Consider the following 18621-nt stretch of genomic DNA (forward strand, 5'->3'; position numbering starts at 1 on the left):
TCACCCACGCACACAAAGCCCTACACAACCAAGGCCCAGGATACCTCAACAGCCGCCTCAACTTCTACACTCCCAAACGCCAGCTTCGATCGACCAGCCACGCCCTCGCCGCCGTCCCCCGCATCCGAAGAGCCACCACAGGAGGAAGGTCCTTCTCCTACCTGGCCACCAAGACTTGGAACTCCCTTCCGTCCCACCTCCGCCTGACCCAAGACCACCTCGCCTTCAGGAAGCAGCTCAAGACCTGGCTGTTCGAGCAGTAGCGGACCCCCTCCCCCCAGCGCCTTGAGACCCTCCGGGTGAGTAGTGCGCTATATAAATGCTTTGATTGATTGATTGATTGATTGATATATGCCTCAGCCTTGGTGCAATATGATGATGGCAAATATTGGCCAGATAGTAAAGGAAATCCACAGAGCTGTAGAGCATCTAGGTTCTGTACGAGGGTAGGCTCTGGTCAAGGTTAGTACTGAAGGGGAATCTATGGGTCATGACACGGCATGCAAGGAAGCTTGTTGCAATCAGTGGGCCCATGTCAGCTGAGAGCTCTCTGTTTTGGTGTTCTGTCTGTGCCAATGCAGTGCTGTGTGAAAGAATTGTATATTATATATACACTGTATATATCATAGACTTCTGTTTCCAAACTGTTCATATCCTGATGAGAGCCACTGTGTGTTTGTTCGTTGGTCAAGGCGATGAGTGCCGTTTAAAGGAAAATGAATTATTCATTCAGACGCTCTTCTAATCTGCACTAATAAACATGCTGATCAGAGGCAAAGAAGAAATCAACCAACAATGACTCCGGCCTGATTTGTGAGGTGTTTGCACATGGGAGCTGCTGTGGGGTGGAGCACGAACCTTCCGCTGCCATTTGTTAAGAGTAGTGAACAAACAAATGTTCAGCTTAATTTTGTTTTACCTTCTCATTTAAAAAAACAACACTTTTTAGGAAAAACGATTCCGAATTTCCGACATGTTTTTATAAGATGCATAGATCACTTGAAGTGCCACCATTGAGAGCTCTGAAGCAAAAGGTGAAGCCGTGAAGGCAGTGCGAATATTTCATGGTGTCGATTGGATCAAAAGGTGTTCAGAATACTTGCTTAGCCATCCAGTCCTTGGCCTCCCTGCTAGCAAGCAGAGCAATGGTCACTTATTCCAGTTGCAATTGTGATTCCGTGCAACTTTGTACGAAGGAAGTTGGCAAAATATTGAGAATGCAGAAGTAAATGTAAATGCATTACTTACCGGTGTGTCGGGGTGTTGTATGTTTGTGAAGTGAAGGAGATGCAGGGAAGTGCATTACGGAGTCAGTGAAAGGAGTCTTATGAAGATAAGATATACATATGGGCAAGATGTAGAGCGAGAAAAGGGTGCACTAATCTAACATAGAATGAGCATGACTGCACTATTGAGGCACTCTGAACATCACTACTACCCCTTCCACATCTGACCCAAAACAGCCTTTATTTTTAGATAACTGTGCTCTGCCTGTCACGATAAAAGTTGTGCTGCAGCAAGTCATGATGGCTTTGCTGAACTACTTCATGAACAACAACTGCATCATTTGCAATGTTCATAAAGTGTGCAGCTGGTTTTGATACTGTAGAGGACCATCAAGGGGAGCTAATAGAATTCAATCAGGATGGGGGTGATGTGATCATATTTATTCATCCCCTCAATGAGACTTGCAGACTGGCTACTCCCAGAGATGTATTCGCCAAGCCACCTCTTTCTCAAATGTGCTTGAGAATGCACCATTTTCCCACTTTTTTCAAAATGTTCTCGTGGGAGAACCCCCCGACTCCCCGCATAGGTGGTTCGGCCTCACTCGCTGCGCTCTCTCGCCACAGTGCAGTATTTACGCCTCACCACTTTCAAATGTCACCAGCCGCCACTGCCCAAGGACAAAAGCTCTGGAGCACAGGGAGGAATGGACCCATAACCCACCCTTAAAGAGGTCATGGAGGCAATAGCAGGTGCCAAAACCTCGCTGTAACAAAAGATGGACTCTATAAACATAGAATTGAACCTGATACTGGCAGACCTAACCAAATATTGTGAATGAGTCAAGCAGCTGGAACTCTCAACCACGAGCCTAGTAGAAGACACCTCACAGCTGCAATATGAAGTGAAAGACTTACAGTCTTTTCGATACACTTAGAATCAGTTCCTATGTTATCAGTCTAGGTGCAGTTGCAGTCTTAATGACTCCCTTTCCATACCAGCATGGTGTATGAGCAAGGAAAGACGTAAACAAAGATGAAATAATGTACAAGAGATTAAAGAGTCTCAGAGTCAAAACATGTTAGATTTTAGGATGTATTCACAAACTACATATTTTTGTATCTAAAGTAGTACTGCAAATACAGTTTATAAACCTAAGTACAGAGAATTTCATCTCACCTATCTTTTCAGTGCCGTCTCCGCACACATAGTTATCCATTTTGTAGTAAACAATGGAGGGACAAGGATTTGTGGCTAGAAAATGGGGCGTGCATACTCAATGGGAGGGGTTTATGGAAATTTATGGAGGGGTTTAGAGCAGGACATGCTAATATAAATATACACCCATACACTGTAAGACCATTACTCTTAATAAAATACACTTCTAAAGTTACTACAGTCCTAAATGGATTCAAAACAGGTGCAAATGTACTTCAGTACAGCCTTGGAGTAAGTAAAACACCACATATGACAAATCACTGATGTAAAACAGATGCTGGTAAAACAAAATAACACCCATCATGTTAATTTTTTCTAACAGGGGGGCTATCATTGAGCTAACCAGTTGTTCAATAAGGGGTAATATGTGCAAGTGGGGAGGAGATGTTAGGGGCTCTGGGTACTCAACAGTCGGTGGGATCAGTGAGGAGTTAGAAGTGGGAGAATTTAAGTAAAATTTCTGGGATTTGGGGTCGTTTCCTCCTTGATTTACAGCGTTATTTTTCCTTATCACAGCTGGAACCTGAAGAGGTTCAAGACATTGAGTGTTCGGGCTGCAGGTTTTGTTAAATAGTATGGGGAGATCTAAAATTATAGCCTTATCTGAGAGTGTACTAACGCTTTTGGGCGGAGGGGGGGTTAGCAATGTAGTATAGGTTGTTTTGCATAGGAGGTTTAGCTCGTCCAATAAAGAGAACGTTTGCCCATAGCCAGCTACACTAGTTGAATGGTCCCCCTTTGAGGTCATGGGGATAAGGGTTATAGGGCGGCGAAGTATGATCAATACGAGGGGGTATTTGCCTTCGTGGAAGTGGCAATCAATGTGGCAACCAAGGGGGGTGGCCCGTCCCGTCTGCCACACAGGACCACCGTGAGGGGAACGGCACAAGTCGCGCTGTGGACACGCCGGTAGCAGCAGGAGGACCACAGTTCCCAGCTGCCCCGGGGACCCTGTGATGCCGCACACGCGCCTGGAGGCGCTTCAAATCAGCGGAGCGCCGAAGCGCTCGGGGGAAAACAGAACTCGCCTGTCACCACGCCGTGAGGGCAACGGCCTTCATTCTGCCACACAGGACCGCCGTGAGGGGAACGGCACAAGTCGCGCTGTGGACACGCCGGTAGCAGCGGGAGGACCACAGTTCCCAGCTGCCCCGGGGACCCTGTGACGCCGCACACGCGCCTGGAGGCGCTTCAAATCAGCGGAGCGCCGAAGCGCTCAGGGGAAAACAGAACTCGCCTGTCACCACGCCGTGAGGGCAACGGCCTTCATTCTGCCACACAGGACCGCCATGAGGGGAATGGCACAAGTCGCGCTGTGGACACGCCGGTAGCAGCGGGAGGACCACAGTTCCCAGCTGCCCCGGGGACCCTGTGACGCCGCACACGCGCCTGGAGGCGCTCCAAATCAGCGGAGCGCCGAAGCGCTCAGGGGAAAACAGAACTCGCCTGTCACCACGCCGTGAGGGCAACAGCCTTCATTCTGCCACACAGGACCGCCGTGAGGGGAACGGCACAAGTCGCGCTGTGGACACGCCGGTAGCAGCGGGAGGACCACAGTTCCCAGCTGCCCCGTGGACCCTGTGACGCCGCACACGCACCTGGAGGCGCTTCAAATCAGCGGAGCGCCGAAGCGCTCAGGGGAAAACAGAACTCGCCTGTCACCACGCCGTGAGGGCAACGGCCTTCATTCTGCCACACAGGACCGCCGTGAGGGGAACAGCACAAGTCGCGCTGTGGACACGCCGGTAGCAGCGGGAGGACCACAGTTCCCAGCTGCCCCGGGGACCCTGTGACGCCGCACACGCGCCTGGAGGCGCTTCAAATCAGCGGAGCGCCGAAGCGCTCAGGGGAAAACAGAACTCGCCTGTCACCACACCGTGAGGGCAACGGCCTTCATTCTGCCACACAGGACCGCCGTGAGGGGAACGGCACAAGTCGCGCTGTGGACACGCCGGTAGCAGCGGGAGGACCACAGTTCCCAGCTGCCCCAGGGACCCTGTGACGCCGCACACGCGCCTGGAGGCGCTTCAAATCAGCGGAACGCCTCTCGCCCCGCGAGTCGCGCGCGGGAGCAGTCGAGAGAAGCCCGGGACAAGGGCGGGGCCATCTGCGGCCATCAAAGGCCAGAGGAGGTCGGGTCGGCCACCCCCCTTAGTTCTTATGCCAATATCCCAGGAACACTGATCAAAGGTACTGTTACCCATTGACTATTTCCGGTCCTTCTAATAGGCCTATTCCAAGGTTCCTGACATTGTCTTAGTACAACATTTTCCTATTGGTGATAGCTCCTACGCTATGTCTTGCAAAGCGGACCTTAGAAATCTCTCCTCTCAGGGTGACCTGCATAGGGGAACAATGGATTCGTACTTTAAGCGTGTTATACTGCCCATTACAAGTGATTTAGATAGAATAGAACGATCCCCAGTTCTAGACAGCTCTTTCGCTCTGGGTTCTCCGCCTCACACTGCTAATATAGCCCCGCCAATATCATTACTGGATGAACTTAATCAATTGTGCAAATCCTCTTACGTCTCTTTTGTTCCAGAAAAAGCTCCAATTTTCTCAATATCTACGCCTAAACATGGGTCTAGCTGCTCTTCCCAATTAACTCACACTCCACAGGTAACGCCCCACATAATACCACCAACACCAAACTTCCTACCGGTAATCCCCAACCAGGTGCTCTCTGCTAAAAGGAAGAGAGATGAGGCGATATATACGGGCAGTCAGGCCAAATTACAAAAATTACATCGTAATCCAGCTTTACGCAATACTCCCAGCTCTGCGACTTCGAAAACACCTACACAGACCTCCCTATTGTTGGAGCTCGAAACCATGATGAAGTCAATCATAACTCCGCTGATTGATAAAATGAATAGCCTAGAGGACAGGCTTAGGGGAGTCGAGGAAGCTATAAAACTTAAGGCAATAGTCACCAAACCTATGGGAGGACCCGTACTATCGCAGCATCCAGCCCCTAGAGATATGCCAATTTCCACCACACAAAGCAAGCTCTCCAGTATACCACCAGTTGTCCCACACATGAAAGCTGTAAATACCCCAAAAGTCACAAAAGTCGCTATGCCATCACAATCTTCTTACCTTAGGGCTGGGCAGAATAAAGACAAGTCATCTTATAAAAGAATAGTATCTAGCCATGATACTTTATCTCACAAAACTAACCACCTACATTTGCCACCTGAGGCAGCTCCTATTGTGTGTGTCCTCTCAGGAATACCTGAACTCCCAAAGGGAAAACTCGAGAGACAGCAGGACCTTAGGAACAAGGTAGTATACTGGCTCACCAAAAATAGACCTCTGCCCTCCAATTTAGACGGGACCATATTAAGTGTCCGAAGGGTGGGCTGGCTAAGACCTCTCGTAAAAAAACACTGTGGGCGATTTGGTACTTGTAAAGTTTAGAAATAAATATGTTGTACCATACCTGAAATCCTGGCAGCCACAAATAGGGGATGGTCCCATATCGGTTTGGTCTCTAAGTGACTTTTACCCCAGAACATCTTATGTCCTGTCATAATGTCAGACAACATAGAGTAATTTCCAGACGGCAAGAAGTGGTCTTGTATTGCGTGGCCAACTTTCTCCTGTTTTTTAACTTGTCCACGCTGTGTTTTGTATACTGATTAGCCGATTCATTTTATTGATTTAATTAATTTTTTATTTACGTCTTTCATGAAATGAAATGCATTAATGTTTTGGTGTATTTTTATGTATTGTTGTTGCTTTTATGATTTTTTTCTTACTGAAATCGAATAAAGCTAATCGAAATCGAAATCGAAACACCCATAGGACCCAGTGGCGGGTGATAGCAGGAGTAACAGGTGGGACAGCACAGGGGGAAAAAAGAAAAAAGATATATCTGCAGCCAGATGTTCACCACCTCACCACCTCTTCTGCCCAACAATGTTCACACAGGCTCCCAGAGCCCCCTGTGCCTATCCAGATGCTACTCTCATGCTGGTATTACCCAGCACAAGAGAAGCATAGGGAGTTGGAGTAGCGTGATGGTTCCACGCTCCAGCAGGTACTGGCAGCCTGCGATCTGGAGCCCTGCTGATATCTCCAAGCAACAGCCTGTCGGTTTGGCTGGCAGTGGATGGCTGGTTAAAGTGGCATGCGTACTGGCATTGCCCTGAGCCCACCATGCCGCCTGCAGGCCCGCCCTTAAGACTTGGCTGCAGCTCGGCTCCAGAGTAAAATGAAATGATACTAAAGCAGTTTAATTAACTGGATTATTATTATTTTATTCTACATGCATCTGCTTTTTCCAGCAGTGGAGTGGCTATTTAAAAGGATGTATCAGTGTTTGTCTGGGTGCATCAGTAGATGTATTGGTGTAGCAGGGTGTGTCAGTGCCTGTATTAGTGTGCACCTGATTGTGTGAGTGCCTGTATTAATTTCTACTTGGGTGTATATCCCGAAAATGTAACCTTATGGAACAGCGCTGAAAAAGTAATTAGTAAAATGCATTATTCCAATGTATATATCTTTTAACAAAAGGAAAAAAAAACACAAATATGAGTAAGTATTACAATTTATAAAATTACACAATATGGGTAAAATTTGAATAATGCATAACTTCATAAGAACAAACAAACTGATACTTATTTATTATTCTGTAATGTTACTTTACATTAAAAATTAAGCATTTTATTTTTCCATTTTTACTGTTCCCAGGTGAATCATCATTGAACAGTGGGGAAAAAACTATCATAAATATTTTAAGGGAAAAACTGCACACTATATTACTGAAATTAAGCAATAGTGTTTACCTATACTTGCACTATTAATTTCAGAACTATTATGCTGCAAATGAGACCCTCATCATCAAAACATCTAATAGATATATAAGGCACATCAGCATATGGGAAGCCTTACAGACACATCGCTCCTGGTAGGCCAAATTATGTCATAAATACAGCTAAGAGATCTAGAACAAATACAGTGTATCCTTTTCACAACTCTAATCCTCCTTAGAACTTCAGTTCAAACACGAAAAGATAAGAATTTAGGGCTAGATGTAGGTAATTTAGAATTACCGATTCGAAAATACCGAATTTTACCGATTCGGTATTTCCGAATCGGTAAATGCAATGTAGGTAATTATTCGGTAAAAAAAACTGAATCGGTAAGATTCGGTATTTACAGAATCGGTAATTACCTGGAGGCCCATAGGAATGAATGTCAATTACCGAATCGGTAATTACCGATTCGGTAAAATTGGAAAAAAGTCAAGGGTGGCAGGGTGTCACTTTGACACCCTGCGGCACCCCTGATTAGTGCTTGTGTGCACATGTAGCGTAGAGAGTACCAGCAAGGGAATTAATTTTGAAGAGAGTTTTCAGAAATCAGATTGTATTTAATACAAAAGCATTAATCTGATTATACCCTATTTGGGGCTGTGTATATTTTTTAAAAAGAAGAAGTCTAAACAATTCAAATGTAATGAAAATAGCAACACGGGAAATCTTTATGAAAAATAATTGTTTATATAAAAATCAATTAGAAGAAAGAATAGAGGAATAGATCAATCGACCTCTCAAACATCTGAACATAAGTCCAATCAAGATGAACAACAAATGATTCCTATTCTATTAATAGTGAAAATCAAGAGCGTTTCTGATCAACAACGTAGGAATGGACTTTGGCAGTCGACGTTTCGGTCTTATGTTGATAAATCCCAAGACCTTCTTCAGGACAATATGTATTTTGTAGCGGTAACCCCCTAGAAAGACATAATGTAATCCATTACAGTCATATCTTTGTTATCCCAGTGAATCTTTTAACATACTAACTTATTTAACCCGTGTGCAACATATATCAAATTTAAACAGAATTGATAAAATCATCTTGCATATGTCATTTTTACCATACTCTAATTTTACAGCCTGACTACATTGGCTCAAATACATTGCGTTCGAAGACATTTTTCGGTTATATACAAGAATATACATTTATCAACAATTCTATACATATCTAGACATCAAATACATCGAATTCTAGCTGTAACTTGCATCAAAGACACTCAAAGAGCTGAGTTAATTTGATCGAAGAAAGGGTTATCTATATACAATTTTTGTTCGAAGTATCAATGTTAAAATTTGACATTATTAAGGAATATTTTGGTTCCATTGGTATCTTAAATTTATATTGTGGACTTGTCATTCTTTTATGGCCACTAGGACGACTTTCGTTATATCTTATGGTGCTTTGGAGTTTATCCCACATAGGTATCGATTGTAATGCTTTATCTAACATGTATAGAAGATACAGGCTAAGATTTTCACAGTTTAGAAACAAGCCTAAAAGAAACCAGAAATTTGATAGGTCACATTTTTCCCTTACTTGCTCAAACGAGCTAAGTTCTCTAATCGAGTGTTGTGACTTGTAACCAGTTACTTGATTTGTGTAAAGGGTTTATGCAATCTGAAAATTTCTGCAAAAGAAATAAATATGTAAATATTCACGTTTAGAGTGATAGATTAAACTCTTTTTTGTTATGGAGACAGAATTTACCTTATTACTTCAATTCAATTGCTCAGAAATCTCTGATTGTTAGCGTCTAAAGATGTTGTGGCACACGCAATACATGTAATTCAAATCTGCCAAACAAAGGAAATGATGCATTTGATATAACATAATATGCTACCTGCATATCGTTTTATGTCTAGAGTATTTTACATAAGAACGGACAAGCTAATAATCTGTGTATTTAAAATGTCGGCTTGCGGTTATTTCATTTGCTGTCAGGTACAATGCTAGACCTGTACTGCGCATAGACTAGCTTTTGAAGCCAAGCACTTGTTAACTAAATAGAGCATTTGCTTGCCAACGCACTGCTGTATATGAAATTACGTAAAAGTTAATCGTCGAAGCCAAGCAATTGTAAGCCAGACCGAACGTTTGCTTGCCGGGGGACTGCTGAACAATTTAGCTGACCTACTAATAGAGCTGCTTACCCCGAGTGAAGTGTTCCTCAACCAACAGGGATTCAATCGCGTCTGGTGGGTAAACGGAAGAAATGGCGTGTGACACGTTATTTATGGCTACGTCATCATAAGGAGGTTCTAGTGTGTCGGCCATCTTTGAATGGTGTAAAACAATCACAGAATGTGATTCGAAACTTGTTTATAGACTTCATAGACATAATTATCACGTAGTGTAAAAAATCTTTTGAGCCCTCAACGCTTTAACATCATTAACCCAAAACCACCCCTGTCGGGGAAGCCCAGCATAGAGTACTATTTGGCGGCCCTTTATAACTAGTTATTTGACTGGTTATAGAACTTTATTATTCAGAGAACAAAACGACTACCGTTAGGCATACAGTAAATGTCTAAAGAGTCAGTTTCTTTATGTTTTAGGATTCTCTTATTGAATTTAGACGTAAAAGCTGGGCTATTGGCTCAGGTATAATTACAAACTTAGGATATTTACCAGAAAGAGTAAAGGAAGTATGAACATCATAACTGTCACAGTAGAGTGCTCACAATCTTACATCATAGATCCAGAATTATGTGGTATTGCCAACATCTTTATATTTGTTTCCGATCATAATAGATCTATATATCACATATGGTAGCTTATACATCATGAATCCAAAAATCAAAAGATATAGGCAGTATGGCTTAGTTGTACATAACAGTATCATATACCTAAATGTTACAGCTACAGGTACAGTTTAAGCAATCAAAAAATGAATATATTTAAAATTGCCTTTATATCATACATGCTAAGGTTTGCTATTCAGTAAAAGAATTGAGACCCCTTTTAATGCTGTCGGTCGTATCAATCCAGCGATTTTCTTTTAGTGTCAATAGTCTATCAACGTTTTTCTGTCTAATCGTTGGTTTAACTATTTCTAGGACCCACCATTCCATCTCTTTATCTGTATGTTTTAGTTGACTGTAATGGTCAACAAGGGGCGCATTCTCAACTTTACAACGGATTCTTGATTGGTGTTGCAAAATTCTTTGCTTTACCATTTGGGTCGTTTTTCCTATATAAGGAAGACCACAAGGGCACCTAATGCAGTAGACAACATTGGTGGTTCTACAGTTGGAAAAATGTTTTATTGTTGTAACCTTGCCGTTTAGTTCGAAGCATTTGATGTTACTAGTTCCCCCTAAGGGCATGTATGTCTGTCACATGGCACAGGTGTAAATGCACATATTTGCATTTACATAGGAATTCGTTATTTACCACCAACTAATAGTTGGTGGTAAATAACGAAACCTTAAAGCCCTGAAGCACTGTTGAAAGTGCTTCCTACATCTCAGTTGCCGATTCGGTAAATACCGAATCGGGAAATGATGATTCGGTAAATACCGAATCGGTAAATACCGATTTGTTATTTACCGAATCGGTAAAAAAGCCTCCTACATCTCAAAAGTCTATTACCTTTATATCATACATGCTAAGGTTTGCTATTCAGTAAAAGAATTGAGACCCCTTTTAATGCTGTCGGTCGTATCAATCCAGCGATTTTCTTTTAGTGTCAATAGTCTATCAACGTTTTTCTGTCTAATCGTTGGTTTAACTATTTCTAGGACCCACCATTCCATCTCTTTATCTGTATGTTTTAGTTGACTGTAATGGTCAACAAGGGGCGCATTCTCAACTTTACAACGGATTCTTGATTGGTGTTGCAAAATTCTTTGCTTTACCATTTGGGTCGTTTTTCCTATATAAGGAAGACCACAAGGGCACCTAATGCAGTAGACAACATTGGTGGTTCTACAGTTGGAAAAATGTTTTATTGTTGTAACCTTGCCGTTTAGTTCGAAGCATTTGATGTTACTAGTTCCCCCTAAGGGCATGTATGTCTGTCACATGGCACAGGTGTAAATGCACATATTTGCATTTACATAGGAATTCGTTATTTACCACCAACTAATAGTTGGTGGTAAATAACGAAACCTTAAAGCCCTGAAGCACTGTTGAAAGTGCTTCCTACATCTCAGTTGCCGATTCGGTAAATACCGAATCAGGAAATGATGATTCGGTAAATACCGAATCGGTAAATACCGATTTGTTATTTACCGAATCGGTAAAAAAGCCTCCTACATCTCAAAAGTCTATTACCTTTATATCATACATGCTAAGGTTTGCTATTCAGTAAAAGAATTGAGACCCCTTTTAATGCTGTCGGTCGTATCAATCCAGCGATTTTCTTTTAGTGTCAATAGTCTATCAACGTTTTTCTGTCTAATGGTTGATTTAACTATTTCTAGGACCCACCATTCCATCTCTTTATCTGTATGTTTTAGTTGACTGTAATGGTCAACAAGGGGCGCATTCTCAACTTTACAACGGATTCTTGATTGGTGTTGCAAAATTCTTTGCTTTACCATTTGGGTCGTTTTTCCTATATAAGGAAGACCACAAGGGCACCTAATGCAGTAGACAACATTGGTGGTTCTACAGTTGGAAAAATGTTTTATTGTTGTAACCTTGCCGTTTAGTTCGAAGCATTTGATGTTACTAGTTCCCCCTAAGGGCATGTATGTCTTTCACATGGCACAGGTGTAAATGCACATATTTGCATTTACATGGGAATTCATTATTTACCACCAACTAATAGTTGGTGGTAAATAACGAAATCTTAAAGCCCTGAAGCACTGTTGAAAGTGCTTCCTACATCTCAGTTACCGATTTGGTAAATACCGAATCGGGAAATGATGATTCGGTAAATACCGAATCGGTAAATACCGATTTGTTATTTACCGAATAGGTAAAGAAGCCTCCTACATCTCAAAAGTCTATTACCGGTCGGTAACGGCCGATTCCGGCCGTTACCGACCGGTAATAGCCTACCTACATTTAGCCCTAAGTAGCTTAAAAGGCAGTTGAGGCTTCTGTCATTACATTCTGTCCATCCACTATCACTTTTTGCAGACAGTGTAGAGACCAGAAGTAACAGTAACTCTTTCATGAAATATGATTTCCACAGTAGTATATGTTCTTCCAGAAAAAGACATTTGTCATCCTTTGAAATTTGCAATCTCTGTTTCCATTTTACTCCCATCTGCTCTGCATCATTTTAGCATTAAAATAAGATATTTTCCACTACATCTTAGACATAATGTTGACATGAGATCTGATCAACAATTTGGACTGGTACTGTTTTGTGTAGCTTGTTTTAACAATCTGTCCAAAGACACCGTTATGCAATCTGGTAGTGTTAAATAAAGAAAACACTCTGAATCTATTCATGTAGTTTATGTGAATGAGCAAGTCCCACACTCCTGGTTCCATGAGTAAGTAAGTCCAAAGAACTCATCAATACATATTTCTTCTCCTTCAAATAATCCAAAGATAACTATTACAAACTTCCGTACATCCTGTTAAGTGTTTGGAGTAAACTGTATAGATCCACTGCATATATCTACAGTGTCTCGAATGTGTGAAGCACAATGTGTAATAGTCCTATAAGTACGTAAACATTTCAACAAACCACACAGTGCAGAACACAATCTCTTCTGTAGTTTCCTTTCAATTGCTTATACCAGATGAGGTTATTGAAAGTGTAAGTTTAGAACAATATTTGCATAGCAGGTAACACCAGAGGGGTTTGGCAACTGGTAACCAAGAATATCTCCTTCATTGCCAATCCTGTTGTTCTTAACAGCTTCTTTCTTTTCTATCATGTCTTTCTTTCCGACAACATCACTACACTTCTTTGGAAGCTCTTAGGACAGATGATGCGTTTTTCATTAATGGGATACTGTCTGAAATGAGGAGCATAAACACTCCTTAATCAAATGTACTCTTTAACACAACTTGAATCAGCACTTATTTTGCTGTCATCCATTGCAACCAAAAACAAACCAGACAATGTTCAAACTCGAGCTAAGACTACATATGACATTTCTTCCTTAAAAACTGTACGCCTAACATTAATCAATGCTGAATCTACACTTCCTGATTTGTGATTCTCAAATATCGATTTTTTAGAAATCGCTATTTGAGAATTGCAAATAGGAATGTATGTAAAAATTCACAAATTTGAGCCATTTCTGAATATTCCTTAATTGCGATTTGAAAATTGCGAATCAAAATTAAGGAATACTTTCCCATTCATTTCTATGGGCCAGGAGGCCCATAGGAATTAATGGGAAGTTAATCTCAAGTTGCAATTCGCAATTTGAGAATCGCTAATTGAGAATAATTTCAAGGGTTCAGGGGTGTCAAAAGGACACCCTGATGCACCCCTGAAATAAGCATGGGTGCACATGTGGCGCACATACATGCCCTAAGGGCATGTATGTGCTTCACATTGCACTTTGAAAAATGCAAAAAAGTGAATTTTTAAAAGAAATCGCAAATTACCATCAACTTGAAGTTGGTGGTAATTTGCGATTCCTTAAGGCCAAATTGCAATTTTTTGGTGCTTCTACATTGTATTTAAGGAATTGCAAAATTTGTGTTTCCTTATTTTACCTTAATGCATACCATTTGGCAAAATTGCATTCGCAAACGCCGAAATTCGCAGAATTGCAATTGCGAATGCAAATGCAATTTTGCTTGATACATATGGCCCTTAAACCTTGAGATTTATGAATTCTTACTGCATATTCCAGAGAAACTGGTAACTGTTCCATCACACATATAAATCTTTCAAAAGCAAAGAACATGCAGGAACATACAATGGCCCTTGCAATCAGCTTTACGTTATCAATCTGATCAAATTTAATTGCTAGCTACTCTATCTCACTCTTGTTAGGAAAGCTTATGAAATCAATCATTTTACCCGTAGCACTCTTAACTAATCCTTCCTCAAAATTAAAATTTGAGCACAAAATTACACCACAGTTCTTGCAAACACTTAAACATTTCTCCAATCTTGCAGTTTTTTAAACAGATTTTTCCAATAAATCCAATTTTATTTGAAATGTTTCATTTAGGAATACTGTGTGATAAAAAATGAGTCATTAGTTGTGTGGCCTGCACCAGTAATGGGTCTATATTTATACTTTACTGGGAACCAAATACTCCATTGTAGCACTTGATTCTCACAGAGTAGTAAATCGGAGTAATCTAAGTCCTACTCAAGGGAGGTGGTATGGGCTAGTAATTACCATTCACAGATACCAAACACTAACACGCAATAAATGATTGTCCAGTCTCTGCTTTTTCTTTTGAAAAAGAAAAAGTACATTTATTACACTCACCATACTCAATTCTATGCAACAATTTATAAATATACACAAGCTGATGGAAATACTTTTGGATGACACTGCATAATCAATCTTGTTTCTCCCAAAAGGAGATTTTAGACCAACAAATCACATGTCAAAAACATTCACTTGTGTGCAGCTGCAATACTTGAGCATAACTTTAGGTGAGAGCACTTACTACTGGCACCAAAGACTGCAAACCTTGATCCTGAGCGGCTGTCAGCCTCATTATTTCATTACAATGGGTGAAATTTAAATGTATAGGCATGCCGGAATGATTTGTGCTATCAAACCTAATTTTGGCAGACACAACGCAATTTAACCACAGCTTCTAATGGGAGTCACCTTCATAATTACATCACTATGCAAGTACAGCAGCATACACTTTTAGAAACATTCAGCATAAAATATTGTACTTCAAATATAGCCCCTAAATGACATCTCTGTTGTAAATACACACATGTGCAGTAACCACCTTTCACCCCCGGAGTTCCAGCAGAGACGGCTATAAAATAAGGCAAAACACATGAAGGGTTATCTATTTACTGTCCCAGCCAGCTTACAATGGGGTCTTTTTAACTGCTCTTGGAGGGAGGGTGCACTGCTCCTGCAGCTCCCCCATATCCTTTGCACTTCTTTGGTGGTGACCCTGCTCTCCTGGGGTAACAACAGCGCCAAAATGAGTGATTTTAACCAAGAAATGGCCAGGTCCAGCAGGGCATTATGTGGCGCTCCTCAGTGAGCATGCATATCCTAGTAACAGATCTCCTGCTGCGCTGGGGAGAGCTGTGTCCTCCACTCAGGTATTTTCTCATTTTAATGGCGAACTTGTGCAGCAGTTTTCTTTTTTCTCAGAATGCCCGGTGGCACCCGGGCAACATGTGTGCTAGGGACTTTGGTGGAGGACAGCCTTGGAAGCCCAATCCGGCTGTCATCACCGGCTCCCCATGTGGCCAGCACCAAGGCGTGCTGCAGCAGGAGCTAGCAACATCGTTCTGGTCTGCCTTCTCAAACTGGCAGATGCATGCTTTATTGCTGACCTTCCCACTCCACCCAGACGCGGGCATGTGGAGCAGGGAGGGACGTCATGCAGTAGCACTCTTTTTTGCCCATTTTAGGCAAAGGGACCAGAGATGGGGTAATGGGCCCGATCCTTCCTCCACGGGGGAGTGTATTAGCTCTCCTTCATCTTTTCTCACTTCGGGAACCAGGGATATGGTCTTGGGCCCTTTCTTCTTGAGCCGGGGAAGCATGATGGCACTACCTCCCACAATCCACTTTTGGAGGCCCATGTATCGGGTCCAGGGATCTGTCTTGATTTTCAGGGGTAGCCCCTGGTCCCTGGCTCACCCCAGAGGCAAGGCTGATAATGGCAGCGAAGCCCCACATGCTTTGTCACTGGTGCTCCCAAGGGCCAAATGTCGACAGACTTCACATGGGGATAGCACGGGCCTGTTGGGCTGATTTCAACAAGTTTGGTGTCATTCTGCTCCCAGTGGCCAGCCCTATCTACCTGGAAAATGTTCTGCAGGCCTCCATCCCTCGAAGGGTGACAAACATTGCAGGGAGCTAGTTTCACTGACTACCTGCACCAGCCTTTTGCTTGGTTTTCTTCTGTACCCCTCTCCTTCCATCACACAGAAGACCCGTCTTTCCCTCAACTGGTCCACAGGGGGTGTAAGGGAACTAGCTTCCCTGGTCCTTGGGAGTGCTCCACAGGTCCTGGGGTCAATCAGATTCAGAATCCTGGAGCTAGATGGCAGTCAGGGGGATACTCCTTCCACTTTTCCATGGCATATGCCTCCACTTTCAGTGTTCAGCAGAAAAGTACATCAGACAGCTCTCCCCATGTGCAAGACCTTTTAAGTGGGGGTGGAAGGTGACAGCAGGCCTGCAGCTCTGGCATACCATGAGGTGCCACATCCTCTCTCCTACCCAGGCCCAACTTAACTGCACAGTCTTCTGGGATAGCTTAATCAGGTTTCCACCAGGCAGCACTTGCCACATGTGCTCTGGGGGTCTCAGCTCCACTCATCACTGACATCACTGTCAGGGCCTGCCTCAGCAACACTTCAAGGGAGCCGTCCTGCTGGTTTGGCTTCAGTGTCTTGGCTCCCTCCCTTTGTTCAGAGGGCTTGGGCCAACCCTCTTCCTGGCACAGGATGACAGCTGGCTGATTGATGAGGAGCTGTCCACCCACCCCTTTCTTATGAGGAGCTGACCTAATTACAGTTAATTGTTCCCTTTGTGTAGTAGGCTTTTGTTAATTAACCCAGGCCCACAGGCTGACAAAAAGCCTAGGCTCTAATCCTGAGCTGAGTCAGAGCAATACTTCATTCATTAATGACCCATAAACTGTACAGATATGCTTTTGGACTTAACAGATGTGTTCTTTTCACACAGGTCACAGTGCACATTGGTGTAACTTTGGAGTTTCTACCCCAAAGAGCACTGGAGCTGTGCAATAAAGCAGCCTTTCCCTTAGGAGTATAATGAAGTGTCACTACACTCAAACAATAAACCACACACTTACTATCCCTTACATGTGTACACCCACATTATAAGCCATATTCCAGGTCACTACCCAACTCTCTATAGTCCCTTCTGCGCCAGTCTACCTGTGAACAGTGCTTGACCTGTGCATGACAGTAGTCTCCCACACGAAGCCCTCTCAGATATGGATTCACATGTGCACACATGTTCATGTGTAACCAGTCAAGTGCCCCTTATCCCGGCTGCATTGTAGTGATCTTATCGTAAAAGGCAGACACTGGCGGTAAATAAGCACAGTCCATTTTACCATGAGTTTACCTTGGGTGAGCCACAGGCTTGTGAGGCTCTCCCACAGTAAAAGGTAAAAAACCAGGTGCTCAAAAAGCGTATAATTCCGGAGGATTAGAGCGTGAGAACCACCTTCTCACACTGTGATGCCCTGTTGTTCCATTTTGTCTATTGGTGTCAGTTCTAAAATGTCTCATTTCTCCAATTGCAGCAATTCTTTATTGAAAGAGGCACACTCCACTAGTGTAGGCATTAAGCACACAATTGGTTTTCCTTCTTAATGAAAGTGAACATTATCTCTGCTGCTATCTTGTTCGATGGAAACACTTTTTAAAAAGACGACTTTCTAGCAGACGCTTTCCCTCCTTAGAAAGAACACCTACTCTAATACCCTTTAAAATATTCCCAAATTAAATGTAAAATGCATGAAGCATATTCTTAAATAATTCTTTTTTTGGACATTTAACAAATATTGAAATTTCCAATGCCTTCCAAAGAATTCTGAGTTTTATCGCGGAGCTGTGTTTTGAAAGCAGACTGTCCTTTCACAGGTGTAAGTTGTGGTGGATCTCCGAATACAATCATGTGGTTTCCTCCAAATAGGGCATCGTAAACTGTTTTTAGAATCTGTTGCTTTCTTAAATTTAAAATGGCAAGCATTAACTTTGAAATCATGCTCACCTTTTCGATAATTAAAAGCTTTAACTTTTTTAGCACTCTCAACTCTTAATGGCAAGCTTCACTGGATAACATTTGGTACTCTATCTTGTTTTCATGCTCCACAGGTCGCATCTAAAGTCAAAGTAAAGGAAGTCCTTTGATATTATTTACAGCTAATCTAGTGGGTGCTGTTACTACACCTGGCAAATTACACTTTGTAGTCTTCTGTATCAGTGAGAACTTGTATTAAAAAGCTATTGCTGGTGCTAGTTTGATTGCTGACATAGAACATATAGGCGTACGTGACATGCAAACACACTGTCCTCCCAGGCATAAATCCCTGCTCAATTTTGTCTTTCACCCGCACATAAATGTCTTTTGCTTGTCATTTAGTTGTGCAACTAACTCTTACAAATCAATAGTTTCTTGTCTTGCTAGTTGCATTGCAATCTCCACCTCATTCATTGCAATGGCAGCTTCATTTTCAATTATGGCTGTCTAATAGAACCTTGACTTAGAGGACCCAAACTCTGGG

General features: G+C 42.5%; 1 long non-coding RNA gene across 1 annotated transcript in view; it reads right to left on the reverse strand.

Annotated features, from left to right (window-relative positions):
- Nucleotides 1-7239: 7239 nt before the first annotated feature.
- The window catches only part of LOC144827356 (uncharacterized), a 189018-nt gene continuing 177636 nt past the window's right edge, over nt 7240-18621 (reverse strand). The window contains exon 3 of the long non-coding RNA XR_013610149.1: nt 7240-8191. This is a non-coding gene — a long non-coding RNA (uncharacterized LOC144827356). The remainder of the gene's footprint in view (nt 8192-18621) is intronic.

This window comes from Lissotriton helveticus, chromosome 4_1 (assembly GCF_964261635.1).
Source record: "Lissotriton helveticus chromosome 4_1, aLisHel1.1, whole genome shotgun sequence".
NCBI classification, from domain to species: Eukaryota; Metazoa; Chordata; class Amphibia; order Caudata; family Salamandridae; genus Lissotriton; species Lissotriton helveticus.